General features: G+C 42.6%; 1 long non-coding RNA gene across 2 annotated transcripts; it reads right to left on the bottom strand.

The window, feature by feature from the left end:
• Positions 1 to 2217: 2217 nt before the first annotated feature.
• Positions 2218 to 12842, bottom strand: LOC120370786. Of its 2 annotated transcripts, none has more exons than XR_005583938.1 (4): positions 12768 to 12842; positions 8653 to 8791; positions 4071 to 4211; positions 2218 to 2572 (listed from the first exon to the last, which is right to left on the bottom strand). It is a non-coding gene; the product is annotated as an uncharacterized LOC120370786 (long non-coding RNA). The 2 variants fall into 2 exon arrangements; XR_005583939.1 differs by lacking the exon at positions 2218 to 2572 and adding an exon at positions 2856 to 3002.
• Positions 12843 to 13743: the final 901 nt, after the last annotated feature.

The raw sequence follows: 13743 nt of genomic DNA, 5'->3' as shown, positions 1-13743 counted from the left end.
TTGGATAAATTTATCCTCCTTTTAATTCTATTTATTTTTCAGTGCAATGGTTTAAACTGAAATAGAGTGGTTTCAAATTGGCGGGGAGGTCATATGTCATTACTGATGTATTCATATATTTCAACTAATGGTGGAAGGTAATGAGAAAGCACAAGGGGGGTTCAAGTAGATTACAGAGACTGGTTTGGGTTAATAAAAACAAGCTTGCATTGACAAATTCTGGGTCTGCTTCACTTGGAGATAAAGAATGATTACTTTTTGCCTCAGTGTGAGCAATGATTAAAATGATGGATCATAATTAATACAGATGACTATTATAACATCAAGTTCTTTACTCAAGAGGAGGAGCAAAATGATGAATGATTTTACTTGAGGAGATAAGCAAGCAAGGAAGGTTGGGAATACAAATTAACTCCTGACCAGTGGCTCATAACAAACTGTATTAAGAGTTTCACATTACAAAGAACTGCAATGGCAGAGGTAGGATCAAAGGCTTCCCAAGAGCATAGCAGTCAATGCTACTGGTTGGTGTCATAATTAATTTCCTTTCATAGTAAGAAATGGAATAGTAATGTGTCAAACAGTTCCAAATTATTTTCCACGTAGACCCACCTGGCTGACCTATGGACAGGGCAGAATTTGTGCAGTAGAGAGTTCAATTAATTTTGGTACATTTAAGTGTGTGTTGCTTTAATATATGTTACACTAAACTCATTAGCAGAAGTCTTTTTTTGCGGGGTGGGTTGGAAAGAAACGCTACCCAAACAAATTAAGAGAGAATGAAAGACATTGGTCTAGAACCTTGGGCTTTGAATGTTAATCATTTAACAAGAACAAGTATCCATCCCATCTGTCCACCCATCATATTGTTATGGCAGGTATGATCAAATGGTTCTGTTACAAGTCTTCCAAGTTCATTTTCTTAGAATGTAATCAAGTTTTAAATGTTTGAAGAAATGTTTCAGTTATCTGTGGAAAGAGTTTCTTGGAGAGGGAACTGGGCAGGGCAGTTTGTTCTGTCTTGGTCTCTAATTATAATTAGTTCTTGGGGCAGAGTTGGTCCCTTGGAACCACACATTGGTGTTGAGTTGAGATTCCTGAAGGAAAGGAGTGTAAAACAATTTACACCTAAAATGTACCTAAACTCCAAATCACTGATTTCTTCTCCAGTGGGAAACGGATCCTCAAGGCCCCAGACATTCTGCTACCATTCAGTAGAGGGTTAACACAAAGCGTCAGAATAGGCCACTGGTATTGGAAGAAGGGGCAACAACATTAAATTGTATTAACAGGAACTGCATCCTCATATCCCTCATCAACGTGAGCCTTGTAGGTCTCTATTCAGACTGAGAATATGTGGTGGTGGTTTTTGCTGTCTTGTCTCACAGTAATCATATCAGGCTATGAAGTTCAAGAATGAATTTGGCACTCTTACAGGGTTCCTTTGTAAGGGCTTGATCCAAAGTGTCAGATCCGAAGAGCATCAATTTCCTTACAATATTACAAAGAACATTTTCAAGTTCCACAATACATTCGCAGATGCGTATTACATTCAAATACAGATGTTAGAGGCTGCAGTAGCATACCGCTCCCAGCTACCACAAAAGTTGATGCATCAGTTTTCCCATACTCAGTAGTATCCTGTTTCTGAACTCTCTCTTCCACAACTTAACGGTATGTGGTACATTTCTCTACAGTACTCTTCATAGTATTTCCTAAGTATAGCTAAGCCACTTTTCATTCTTTTGGTATCACTGTAGACAAAATTTAAACCTTCGCGCTTTTAAAAACAAAAGACCTTTTACGTCTTTCGACTTGTTCTGATATGGAGAAAGAGGTGGGGAGGAATAACTCAGCCAATGATAGTTCCTATACTTCTATCCTAAATTAGCAGTGCTAAAACAGGACACACAAAGTTGTTTTTCCTGACTGAACAAACTGGGCCTTGGGATTTTCTTTTATTCTCCAGTATCCCCCTCCCAATGAAAACATACTTCATTTGTAACAGCTATGCACTATGTTCACTCACATCAGTTACCTGCAAAAATTCAGTACTGAGACTAAAACATTCTGCCATGATTTACACACAAACTGGTTTATTATGATTGGGTTAAAAATGATAACCAGAATACCTAAAACATAGTGTATGTCAGTAGCAGTGGAATACAAGAATATTTTGTCCATTGACTCAAAGCTATAATAGTCCGCAATAAGCTTCAACAGGAAAATAACTTGTCAAAATCATCACCTGAAGAAGTAGGTGTCAGCTTGCTAGAACACTGCTTATTATATGCTTGACTGGAGCAACAGAAATCTGTGAAGAAATATGCTGGCATGTACAAGATAGCAAGGCTCATATTATTTTCATCCCACTGAGTGAATCCTAATGTGAGTTACATTACCTTTCCCTGCCTATTTGAGATGGTCACTTGGGAAGTCAGTGAAGATAGCACATCTTTCAGGCAGGTGATGCTTTCTATGATATTCCTGCTTTGCATCTCTTGGATGAATACATGTGCAATGGTTTTGAAAAGCAGACTGTAGAATAGCAGAGCTACAGTAATATCACCATCTGTAGCAATACATTAGTGACCAGCAAAAAACATTAGTGATTTATTAACAGCAGCAATGTAACATATGGATCACATGGCACTTTATCATCTCCAAGGAAAACGAACAACATTTATGAGACAAAGTCAATTTACTTCAAGAATAGCTAAAAATAAGAGAACTAGTCAACAGATGTTTATGTTATAAAAGGGTGATAGCTCCATGGAGGCCTCTATGCAGCATTAGAAAAATAAGTAGTAAAGTTTAAGCTTTGGTCAAAATTGTCATTCTTTACCTGAAACGAGTGGATGCAATTGATATACATGTGTATTTATGCCAATAATAATGTAACCAGCAGAAGGACGCCGATTTAATGTAGGAAACAATCAAAGACTGAATTTGAAGCTGGTAATGTATATGTTCTTCTCCAAGAGAACACTAAAACCAGGTGCCTAATAAGGGAGAGAAAACCTATTTATAATTGTAAATTGAATTGTAACTATCATTACATTGCTATTTACAATATGGGACTTTCATTTGTATACACCAGGGGTTCTCTTCATTGCAGAGGTGATGTATGGGAGGGGCATGCAGGGTCATGTGCCTCCCCAGATTTCTCAGGATGCTCAGCACTGAGGAGACAGTGCTCTCCCTTGCAGCTACACTCTCTGCATGTCCATGCATCATGGGGAGGGAGGAAGCTCCTCCCCCTAACCCCCATGGGGCTGCTTCTCCTTCCCTTCTGTTGGAGTCACAGCACTGCTGCCTGCTTTCCAGACCACCTGATGAGGTGAGTTAGGTGGTGGAGGCTGAGGTAACGTATGGGGTGATCACTTATCCAACAGAAACTGTCAATTGTGCCCCCCCACACTAGCCACAGTTATATGTTGCCTGCTCCCCTCCTCATGTTTACAAAGGTTCTTTCTGATGCCCTTGCATAGCCTAAGTGGTTTGCTGAGGGCCTCACAATAAATCATGGCAGCAATAGGGTTTCCTGACTTTCTTATTTGCCTTGCTGTCTTGCTCAATCCTGTATACCACAAAATAAGGCTGCTTTTGCATTGCTGTCAGTTTACTTCTCATTAAAATCAACTCTGCTTCTTAAAGTTTAAAAAACCCACATGCAATAAGAATAGATTCTAACTCATCCATGCTTTTCTTTGAATGATGGATACAAAATTCACATTTGAGGATTCTATCCTCAACACATTAGTGATTTCTCTTCTGAAGCTCTCACTCTGCACGAAAGCACATTCTTAAAGCCATCCTTATACACAGCAAAGCCCTTAAGCAAAGACTAAAGTCCTTTGTTGAATCAAGGCCAAACTATATGAAGACAGTATCATATGAAAAGAAATATAAAACATAAGTGGTATTGCCTGCTCCTCTGGGAAATGTCCAGGTCTATCTGGTTAGAATGTCAAGTATCAGAGGGGTAGCCGTGTTAGTCTGGTTCTGTAGAAGCAGCAAAGATTCTTTGCTGCTGGTTAGAATGCAAAGCCATACACCTGTACACTTACCATATTTTCTATTTCATTTGTTAATTATCAAACATGTTCGTCTATCATCAGGGTTTACTCCCTTCCAGCTCATCACTTTCAGCTTTATTCTGCAGTGAAGGAGCCATGCCGAATGTGTGATGTAATTCATTTCCATGACAACTGTTGGAATATTGCAATTTCACTGTAGGTTCATATAAGAGAATATGAGTAGAAACAAAAGCTTGTAAAAGACACAAATCTCTTACTGTGGGCAACTCTGGCTAAATATAATGGGTGATTTTCAGTGGAAAAACTTCCAGTTAATCTCAATGGGAGCAGAATTAGGCCAAATCTGGGTGCCTTTGAAAATTTCACCCTATATCTCTGAGATCATATAGACTTGGCTCTGTCTTTCATAGCTGTTTCTCCAAATTGTGATGGAAGCAGTCAATATGTTTAGTTCCAAAAATCTCACTTCCAGTAATCACTATTTTATATAAATATTTCTTACTGTTAACATACCAATAGCACTAGCAACATCTAGAATTAAGTTTGCCTAAGAGCTCCTGTTTCCAGTTACTCAAAACCTTCTGAAATGTTCATGTTTCAAGCTGAAATATTCCAGGCTTGGTGAATTATTTTGGCAAATTTAAGCACTGAGTGTTGTTTTGGGGGGAATATGGAGGGAGGCAAACCTCCATTACCAACAACAGAACATATATATTTTATTTCAGCACCTCCATCCTGAAATTTCTGGTTGTAGGAGGCCAACATTTGGCATAAAAGTAGTCCTCAGTGTGAAGTTTCTTTTGAGTGTTCCAGTGGGAATTGGTAATGTCTGTCTGGGCTATGTGGGGCTGAAAATTGCAATCCCAGGTATGAGTTATCAGTAATATGAACATAATTTTGCATAATAAGCAATTGCCAGTTTGCCACTTGCCAAATTGACAATGTTTGATAAAGTATCACAGAAGAAATGAGTCTTAAGGAAGAATCTGATGGAGGTAGTAACCCATAAAGTTAGTTTTACTATATAGTACCAATTGGGATTTGTGTGCTTATAAAAGACCAGAGAAGATAACCCCTTATCAGCTGAATTTATACCTACAATTTATTCATATAATTCTCTGAATGCTGTACAACTTCCCTTTAATATATTGAAAACCATTTTTAATTTTAAAACTGCTTTTAGTGTAGGCCAGTAGTTCTCAAACTGTGGGTTGGAACCCCAAAGTGGGGCATGACCCCTTTTTAATGGGGTCACCAGGGCTGATGTTAGACTTTCTGGAGCCTGGGGCCCAAGCCTGGGACCTGGGCAACAGGGCTTGTGCTTCTGCCCTGGGCTCAGGTTACAGGCCTCCCTGCCTGTGGCTGAAGCCCTTGGGCTTTGAGTTTTGGTCCCCCTGCAGCCCAGGGTGGCAGGGTTTGGGCGGGCTCAGGCTTCGGCTGTGTAGTAATATTTGTTGTCAGAAGGGGGTTGTGGTGCATAGGGCCAGAGTTTTAAAACTATTTAGGCACCTAGATGCCTACTGTCCCTAACTCCCATTGAAATCTTTGAAGGGAACTCTGCTAACGTGAACTAAGGCCAAGTTACCTCTGAATGAGACCATCTGCACAGAGGTTCAATGCAGTGTAACTAGTGCGCTTTTAATTTACACCTTTAGTTAATTTGGCGTATCTTTCCTCAGAGGGTGTGTTTGCTGAAAAACAAAGGTTCTAGATTGTAAAGAGCCAGGGATAGAAATACAGAGGTCTGGGGCATAGGCGCCGACTTATATGGGGGGGGGGGCTTTTAGCCATGAATAATCATCAAGCAGGCTCTGCCCCACCAATGTTTTTTTTCCTGCTTGAGCGCCGCCCCGCAGCCCCAGGCTGCCCAGAGCTTAAATCCCAGCCGCGCCACCGGGGGGCGGGGGGCTGCCTGCTGCTGCAGCCGAGCAGCGCCCAGCCCCCAGCCCTCTGATTTGCGGCTGCTGGCTTGGCTCTTGTGTGCAGGCAGCCCAGAGCCCTTTAAATCCCCAGCAGCGGCTGAGCTGCCGGGAGCTCTAAAGCAGCAGGCTTGCCCGCCCCCTTTAAATCAGCCAGGAGCAGTTTTTAAACGGCTCTGGGCTAGCCTCACAGCTCTGCAGCGCGAGAGCCCTCTGAGCGGCCGCGCTGCTGGGATTTAAGGCTGTCAGTCCCCCAAAGGCAGGCAGCTCCCTTGAGCAGCCAGCCCAGCAGCTGATTTTTAGGCAGCGGCTGGCGGCCGCAGTGGCCTGCCCCGCAGCCCTCTGATTCTGCCCCTCTGATTCCCAAGGCGCTGGGCTTTCAATTTGCAGGGGCTGCAGAGTCCCTCTGGCCCCCAGCCCAGCCACAGGATGCCAGGCTCTGGGATGCTCTGCATCCCCTGCCAGCCAGAGCCAGCCCAGCCCCCCCCAGCCCCTGTCCGCTGATCCCCAGACCCCCCCTCCCCCCCCCCCCCCCCCCCCAACTGCCCCCAGAACCCCCCCCCTGGTCTCCCTCCCACCCCCCCCCTCCCCCCCCCCCCTCCCCCCCCCTCCCCCCCTCCCCCCTGCCCCCCCTTCTCCCCTCCCTTAAGCCCCCCCCCCCCCCCCCTCCCCCCCCCCCCCCCCTTCCCCCCCCCCCCACACCCCCCCCTGCTACCCCTACCCCCTCCCCTGCCCTATGCCTATGCCCTCTATGCCTGTCCCCCCTCTGCCCTCCCCCCTGCTGCCCCCCCCCTCCCTCTCCCCTCCCCCCCCCCCCTCCCTTGACTGCCCCCTCCACTCCCCTTCTCCCTCCTGCCCCCACTCAACCAGCAGAACTGGGCTCCAGCAGCCCAGACTGTTGCTGCCACCAGCCCCCAGCAGACCCCAGCCCTCTCCCCACAGCCAGCCACAGCCCCAGCCCCTGCCCCCCTCCTGCCTTCACCTTGCTCAAGCCCTCAAAAAGCTCAAGCTTCAAGCTTCTCTTTGGCCCTGCTTAGCTTTCCTGCAAACTCAAAAAACTGAAGATGTTGAGAAGTGAGAGAGACAGAGAGCCTCAGAGTGGAGACAAGGCCCAAGGCCTGGGAAAGAGGAGAGAAGGGAGGTGTGTGTGCAGGGAAGTGCACTGTGAGGCTGGAGTGTGGATGCTTTGGGGCATCTCCAAGCCAAGGAGGTCTCTCTCTCAGCAGCCCTCGAAGGAGCTCCTGACACCTTCCTGGGTTAGCGTGCGGAGGCCAGCTGCACTCTCCAGAGCATGTCTGCTCATGCGCATCCCAGAGCACCCAGTTTACTGCCGTCTGGTCTGCCAGGGTCTGCCCAGGGCAACGAGGTCGCTGCAAGACACTCTGCAGTCAGATCAGACAGAGTCAGATGACATGGCCAGAACACAGTTTAAACAGGATGTTGGTACACAGAAACAGAGTTTAAACAGAGTTTAAACAGAAACAGAACTGGAAGGTCAGGTCCATCTTGGGGGAGCAGGTCCAGCCCAGAGGTCTCCCAGCTCCATCCCCTGGCCTCCTCCCTCTCTGGACTTCTCCCTCTCTGGCCTCTGTGTCTCCCCCCCAACACCTCTTGGCTGATCTGAGGGAAACACACCTTCAGGGCATCTTGCAGAGAAAAGAAAGAAACTCACTCACATTGTAACAAAATACACAAAATAATTATAATATAATATCACAACAAGTGCAATATAATATATAACTGTATATTGAAGTAGGTTTTCTTTGCTTCTGACTTTCCACTTTTAATTGACCCTTGTAATCTTGTGGCACTGAGCTTGGGGAGCCATTTTTTATCCAACCAGGGCCCCACAAGGGCAAAACCATTGGTCTGGGGTGAAATCCTGGTTCCAAAGAAGTCAATGGGAATTTTATCATTGACTCAGTGGGGCCAAGACTTCACCCCAGGTATTTTTCTCAGTTTTGTATAGAGCACACACATATTAAAAATGATATTTACACTGAAGGAATATTACAGTGCATGTCTTTCTTGTGAGTGCAACTTTAACAAAGACAAAATGTTGCCGTGCTAGCTTCTACATTGGCATTTCAGTCATTTTATACTATGTAAATCCCATTAGTCTGAAAAAATGAAACACGAAGTATTTTGGTTCATTTTTTATGCACTATTTATGTGTAAAGTTGTAGCTTTTAAAATCAGATGAGGACATGCAGCCCATAACGAAGAAATAAGTTGACTTCACTAGTAATAAGCCATTAGAAAGAGAGCCAGAAGAAGGTAATTTTTCATTAAAGATATATTTGTGGTGAATTTCTAGCATGGACTTCAATTGACCTTTATAAATCCCGATGAAAGGACAGGAAAGAGATTATTTTATAGTAGCATCAGTATAAATGAACCAGCAGTAATGGGAATAGTTTCTCCATTTCCACAGTTCCATACCTTGTTTACTACAACTGGTTGCATAGCCATCCACAAGATTAGCACTGTATAATCTAAGAGAGTCCCAGTTGCAGGAGGAAGGCAATTAGCAGCAACACCAATGTCTGACATTTAACAAGACACAAAGTGTGTGACCTTAGTGCAAGGAATAGAGCAATACTCTGCTCTATCAGTTCTTTCAATATTGTTTTACACTTCAAGTTTAGATAATTAATAACAATGGACTGTCAATAAGGTAACCAAGTACTTACCCAGGGTTCTCCTTATCATGCTAACTAATTAGCAAAGCATTTGTAACATGTTGGACTTCGACCCATTTCCTTCAGATGTAAAGAATGGAATGGTTCATATCCTCACCTCCTCCCAGCCAGGGCATTCCTTCTTTTATTCCTAGAAAGGGGGGAGAACGAAAGAGAAAAACATTCCTTGCATTCTCTTTTCTTGCCTGAGATTTTGGTTTCAAATGATTTTGCAGGTAATGTCAAGTCAAACAGATGTCAAGTTCTGTAGAAAATGACCAGATCCAATGCATCTTATTTCCTTTTTGTTTCTTGCTTTCCTTTTTTCTTAAAAAAAAAAATCATTATTACAGGTATTCTTCAGTAATGTAACTGATGCTGATCAGTACTATATTAATGATCCTTAATCTCTGAATATAATTGACTCTCCGTATATATTTTTATATATGTTAAATGTCCCTTTTGAGAAAAAGAAAGATACATCATCTTTTAACAACACTCGATATGGATTTCTTTGTGAATTATTGACCTGCTCTTACAAAGATCATAGATTAAAAAGTAGTAAATGGTGGTCAGTTAAGGAGCTAAATAATTCATGAGAACGGATTGGGTTTTTACCAACTACGGAAGTAAAATACCATACCTGTCCCTAACCCAACAAGAACATTTCCCATTCCAATTAATTGGGATCATTCCATTGATTTTTGTAACATTTATTGTTTGTATTATAGCAGCACCTACAGTCTCTGACTGAGACCACAACCCCCGTTGTGCTAGGTGCTATATGCACAGTAAGAGACAGTCCCTGCTCTAATTTACAGTTTAAAACAGGAAAGATTAAAAAAAGGAAAAAAAAGGCAGGAATAAATGATAGATCCTCCCCCTGCATTTTACAGCATGGGAAACTAAGGCACTATTAACTATTAAGTGACTTGCCCAAGGTGACATGAGGAGAATGTGGCAGAGTCAGGAGCTAAACCCAAATCAGAATTCCACTCCTGTGCCTTAACCACTGCACAATCCTTCCTCCTCTGCATTAATATTCCTAACTACAATTAAAACAGATGAAAGGGAAGTAAGAGCCCTTTAAAAAGCTTGTAGTCTTTCCCCAGCCCCTGGGACTGCATACAATTGTAACTCTGTGAGCAAGATGGGATTTTAATTTCACATAAATTTTTGCAGAAAATAACTGTGCTATGAAGAGAGACTGTATGGCAATTAAAGATGTAAATAATAGCTTGGCGAGAAAGGACAAAAGACCATATAATATACCTAGTTAACAGAATTAGCAGGAATTGAATTGGAGAGAAATCCTCCATCAGATTGGAAGGTTGTCCTCAATTTTTTTCTCCTGCTATTCAATTTGTAAGAAAAGTGAGGGGCAAGGATAATTGTACCCCCAATATAATTTTAGGGTAGGATTTACAAGCACACCTAAGGGAGTCAGGACTCCAAGTCCATTGACTTCCAATGGAACTTTTGCTCCTAAGCTCCTTAGGCACCTTAGGAATACACCCCCCACACACACACCCCAATTTACAAATAAATGCTGTAGAAGACTTTGGCTTTTAAAGCCACCCTATGCTCTCGAATGCCAACCTCCTTGCCTGATGTCTGAATCGAAGCCCCTGTCTCCCTCATAGCAGCAGCAGATGGCTGATAAAGGTGAATCCAGGCTGCTGTGCAGAAATGAGTGCAGGAAATGAGAGATTATGAATAAGAACCACCTTCCCTGCACCCATAAGACATCACTCGGCTCAGATGGAATAGGCAACATGCTCCTCAAAGAGAACAGATACAGAGGGCCTTCCCACAGGGGACTGTGTCTGTATCTTTCTATGCAACCCCACATAAAGAATTTGATGGTGAATATGAAAGATCAGATCAAACACTGGATGAAAGAAGAGCACAGCTCATCACAATTATACGTTGTTAGTAGTAATAGTAGTATACTAGCACCTAGAGGCCTCAATCACGGATTAAGGCCCCACTGTGCTAGACACTGAACAAATGTGTTCATTCCATCTTTTCTTGCCAAGATTCACACACAAACCTCTGATCATAGTTCATCACAATGTGTTTTTCCTCCTTCTAGTGCTTACTCTGATTCTTCATACTTACTATGATTTTTTTTTCCTCTGGGGGAGCTGCTTTTGGGAACGCCTCATAGGTACCTGAGCAACAATACCCATTACTGAATCCCTTAAATTCCATAATGTTCCTTAATGGGGAGCCAAATTCTCAGAGCCACTTCCCAAACGATTTCCAAAACACATGTATTCCACTCAAGGTTTGGGCTCTCAGTCAATAGAACAAGTGAGCCCCTCTTGAGTTCTAGTCATTTATTTTCTAATTCTTTAACCTTTTCAAGTCAGTCAGTCCGTGAGGGATACTTTGATACCACACATTACTATGGTCATGTTCTAATCAAGTTCCTTAGACATTTGATTCATAGAACCCAACACCCTCCTTGTGGTTCAAACTCTATCAAACCTATGAGATGGTTGTCGAGATGAGTCCTGATCTGTGGTGGTAGCTTATGAGCGAAGTTAAGATTTTGTCACTGTGAAAGTCACACACAGGTCGCAGGCAAGAAACAAAAATTCACAGAAACCAGTGACCTGTCCATGACTTTTATTAAAAATACCCCGGGAGGCGGGGAAGGACTAAGAGTCTGAACACTGGCCACTGCTCTGGCACAGGAGCTGACGGCTGGCCGCTGCTCCAGCCCTGCCACAGCAGCGAGGGTGGAAGTTATAGAGGTCTGCTAAAATCACGGAATCCGTGACCTCCGTGACAAAATCGTATCCTTACTTATGAACCAACACAAAAGATTAGCTTTCTACACTTTACACAGCCCTAACTGTTAATTCTCCTTAAAAAATCCTGATATCACTTAATAGCATCAGTTCTCTAACTGTCAGAATGTGCTTCATGGGCCCCAATACATTTATAACTGGAACATTAAGTCAAGGGAGAAATAAGACAATGCGTTAGTATCAAAAATACATCTTTAGTGATTTAATTTGTGCATTCCTGCATTAAAAAGGGAGGTAATTCAGATTATCTTGTGTTCCACAGCTGGAGAAGTGTTGTGTTGGTCCCCATGTCCTGATAAACTGAGACACACACAATTATCGTTTGTTTTAACATATGCACATGTTGAGTCTGAACTCTTTATGAACTGAAACTTAACTCAGACTACATGTCTGTCTCAATTTACATTTTAACCTGTTTTATCCTGTAGAATCTTGATTGATTATGCCACCATTATATGATCTGTTAATCTTTTTTTTTACTTCTGTGTATAAACATGCTGTGATGCTCACCCCTAATAAACTTGCCACACTACTCTCCAAAGCTTTCTTAAGCTAAGATGGTGTGAGCCCGTTGATCAACGTTGTTGTTGTCTCTCTGACTCTCTGAGCCTGATACCCAACCACAAGCATTCCCTTCTGTGCTCTGTGAAACTAATTTGAAACTGAGCTTGGAATACAGGAATAGCCACCATAGTACAGTATGTAGCCTTATTCCATTCAGATTCACAGAGGAAGCTCTTCCAAGGTTTCCAACTGCATAAATGCAAACACTCAGGTCAGATCTAGAGGTGGGTGACCAGGGCATTGTTGAACTGCTGTGTCCTTTTTTATTGTTTTTGCTTTGCTCTAATTGGCCAGGATTTATTTTGTTGGTTTGTTTGGGGGCTGAATGGCTGATTATGTGGATTTTGGTGGTTGTGGTTTGTTTTGCTGTGCTCAGTTGCTTGGGAGGTGGGTTTTTGTTTGTTTTGAGAGAGGGGCAGTGCCAATTACATTTTCTGCCTGGGCTAACAGAACAGCTAGGGGCACTCCTGCAAAACACCCTGTGACAGAGTGCCTGGAATCAGCCATTGATCTTGCACTCTAGTCACTGTTTAACCAGTTAGACCCCCCTGGGAAGTCCTGAATAAGAGGAGAAGTTCCTAATTACCAGATCAGATTAGAACTAGGTAGGACTAGGAGACAAAATAAAAGAGCACAGGAAGGCAGGACAAGGGGAAAACCAGAAGAAAGAGCTAGGCAGGCCTGACAAAGACAACTCTCTGTGCAGAAAGAGCTTTTACCGCACATAATTTATTCTACACTTACAAAGTATAAAAGAAGGTATTGCAGGCTTCCAGCAGGAAGAGACTTTTATGCAGCCTTCTCAACCCAGGCACAGACTCACCCTTTGAGTTTACCCTGCTTCCTATTCCTCCCACTTATATCCTCCCAGTTCCTGAATCAATTGCATCATTAGCCCAGCCATTGTCAGCCACCTGTCAGTAATCCTCAGATTGATCAATTGGCTTCATTTAAGCCTGCATTCTTCTCATTGCTGCAGCAACTTCAGTGACCAGGGAGCTACTAATAGCTGTTTAGCTATCTCTGTTTACAGTAACTCAATAGCTAAATCAATTTCATAAACCTTTCATCAGTTTCTGACTTTTATAATCTTTGGTAATTTTGTTCTCTGTGCAACAAAATTTCACACATCAAAAATGTCAGCTGGGCCATCTGTAGCCTTTGTTTTTAAGGATGTAATTATTTTGGCCAGGTGGGTGTTGACTATTCATAAAAGTTGCTCAGATACTAGCAGTTATCAATGCGTAATTTAACATGCTTAACTTTGATTTCTCCCTTTATAGATATCTTTCAACTCAAGTAAATAAATGAATGACAACTTGGACCAAATTCAGTTCCACATTAGTGGGTACAATACCCATTATAGTCGATGGAAGTTGCAATCCTGCATCAGGGACAAACGTCAGCCAATTGTCTTTGCATTGTCCCCAGTTAAGCATCACCCAATGCCATTACTAGTCCTTCAGTTATGTATAAATTCATTGTCTGGGTACAACAATCTAGTAAGCAGACTATTATGTGAAACTAGATATTTATTTAAAAAAAACTAACAATTTACATGCAGGTTCTTAGCTAGCTAAGACATTTGAAATAATTATATTTTCATACTGAATGGGACTCTGGAGAGTTGAGTTCTATTCCTGGCTTTGCCACTTGGGAAATTCACTAAATGTCTGTGCCTCCGTTTCCCCACCTGAAAAATTGGAGACAATGAACTGTA

The sequence above is a fragment of the Mauremys reevesii genome, linkage group 8 (assembly GCF_016161935.1).
Source record: "Mauremys reevesii isolate NIE-2019 linkage group 8, ASM1616193v1, whole genome shotgun sequence".
In the NCBI taxonomy this organism is placed as follows: Eukaryota; Metazoa; Chordata; order Testudines; family Geoemydidae; genus Mauremys; species Mauremys reevesii.
The sequence above is the reverse complement of the archived record's forward strand: the minus strand, read 5'-3'. Positions and strand labels throughout refer to the sequence as shown.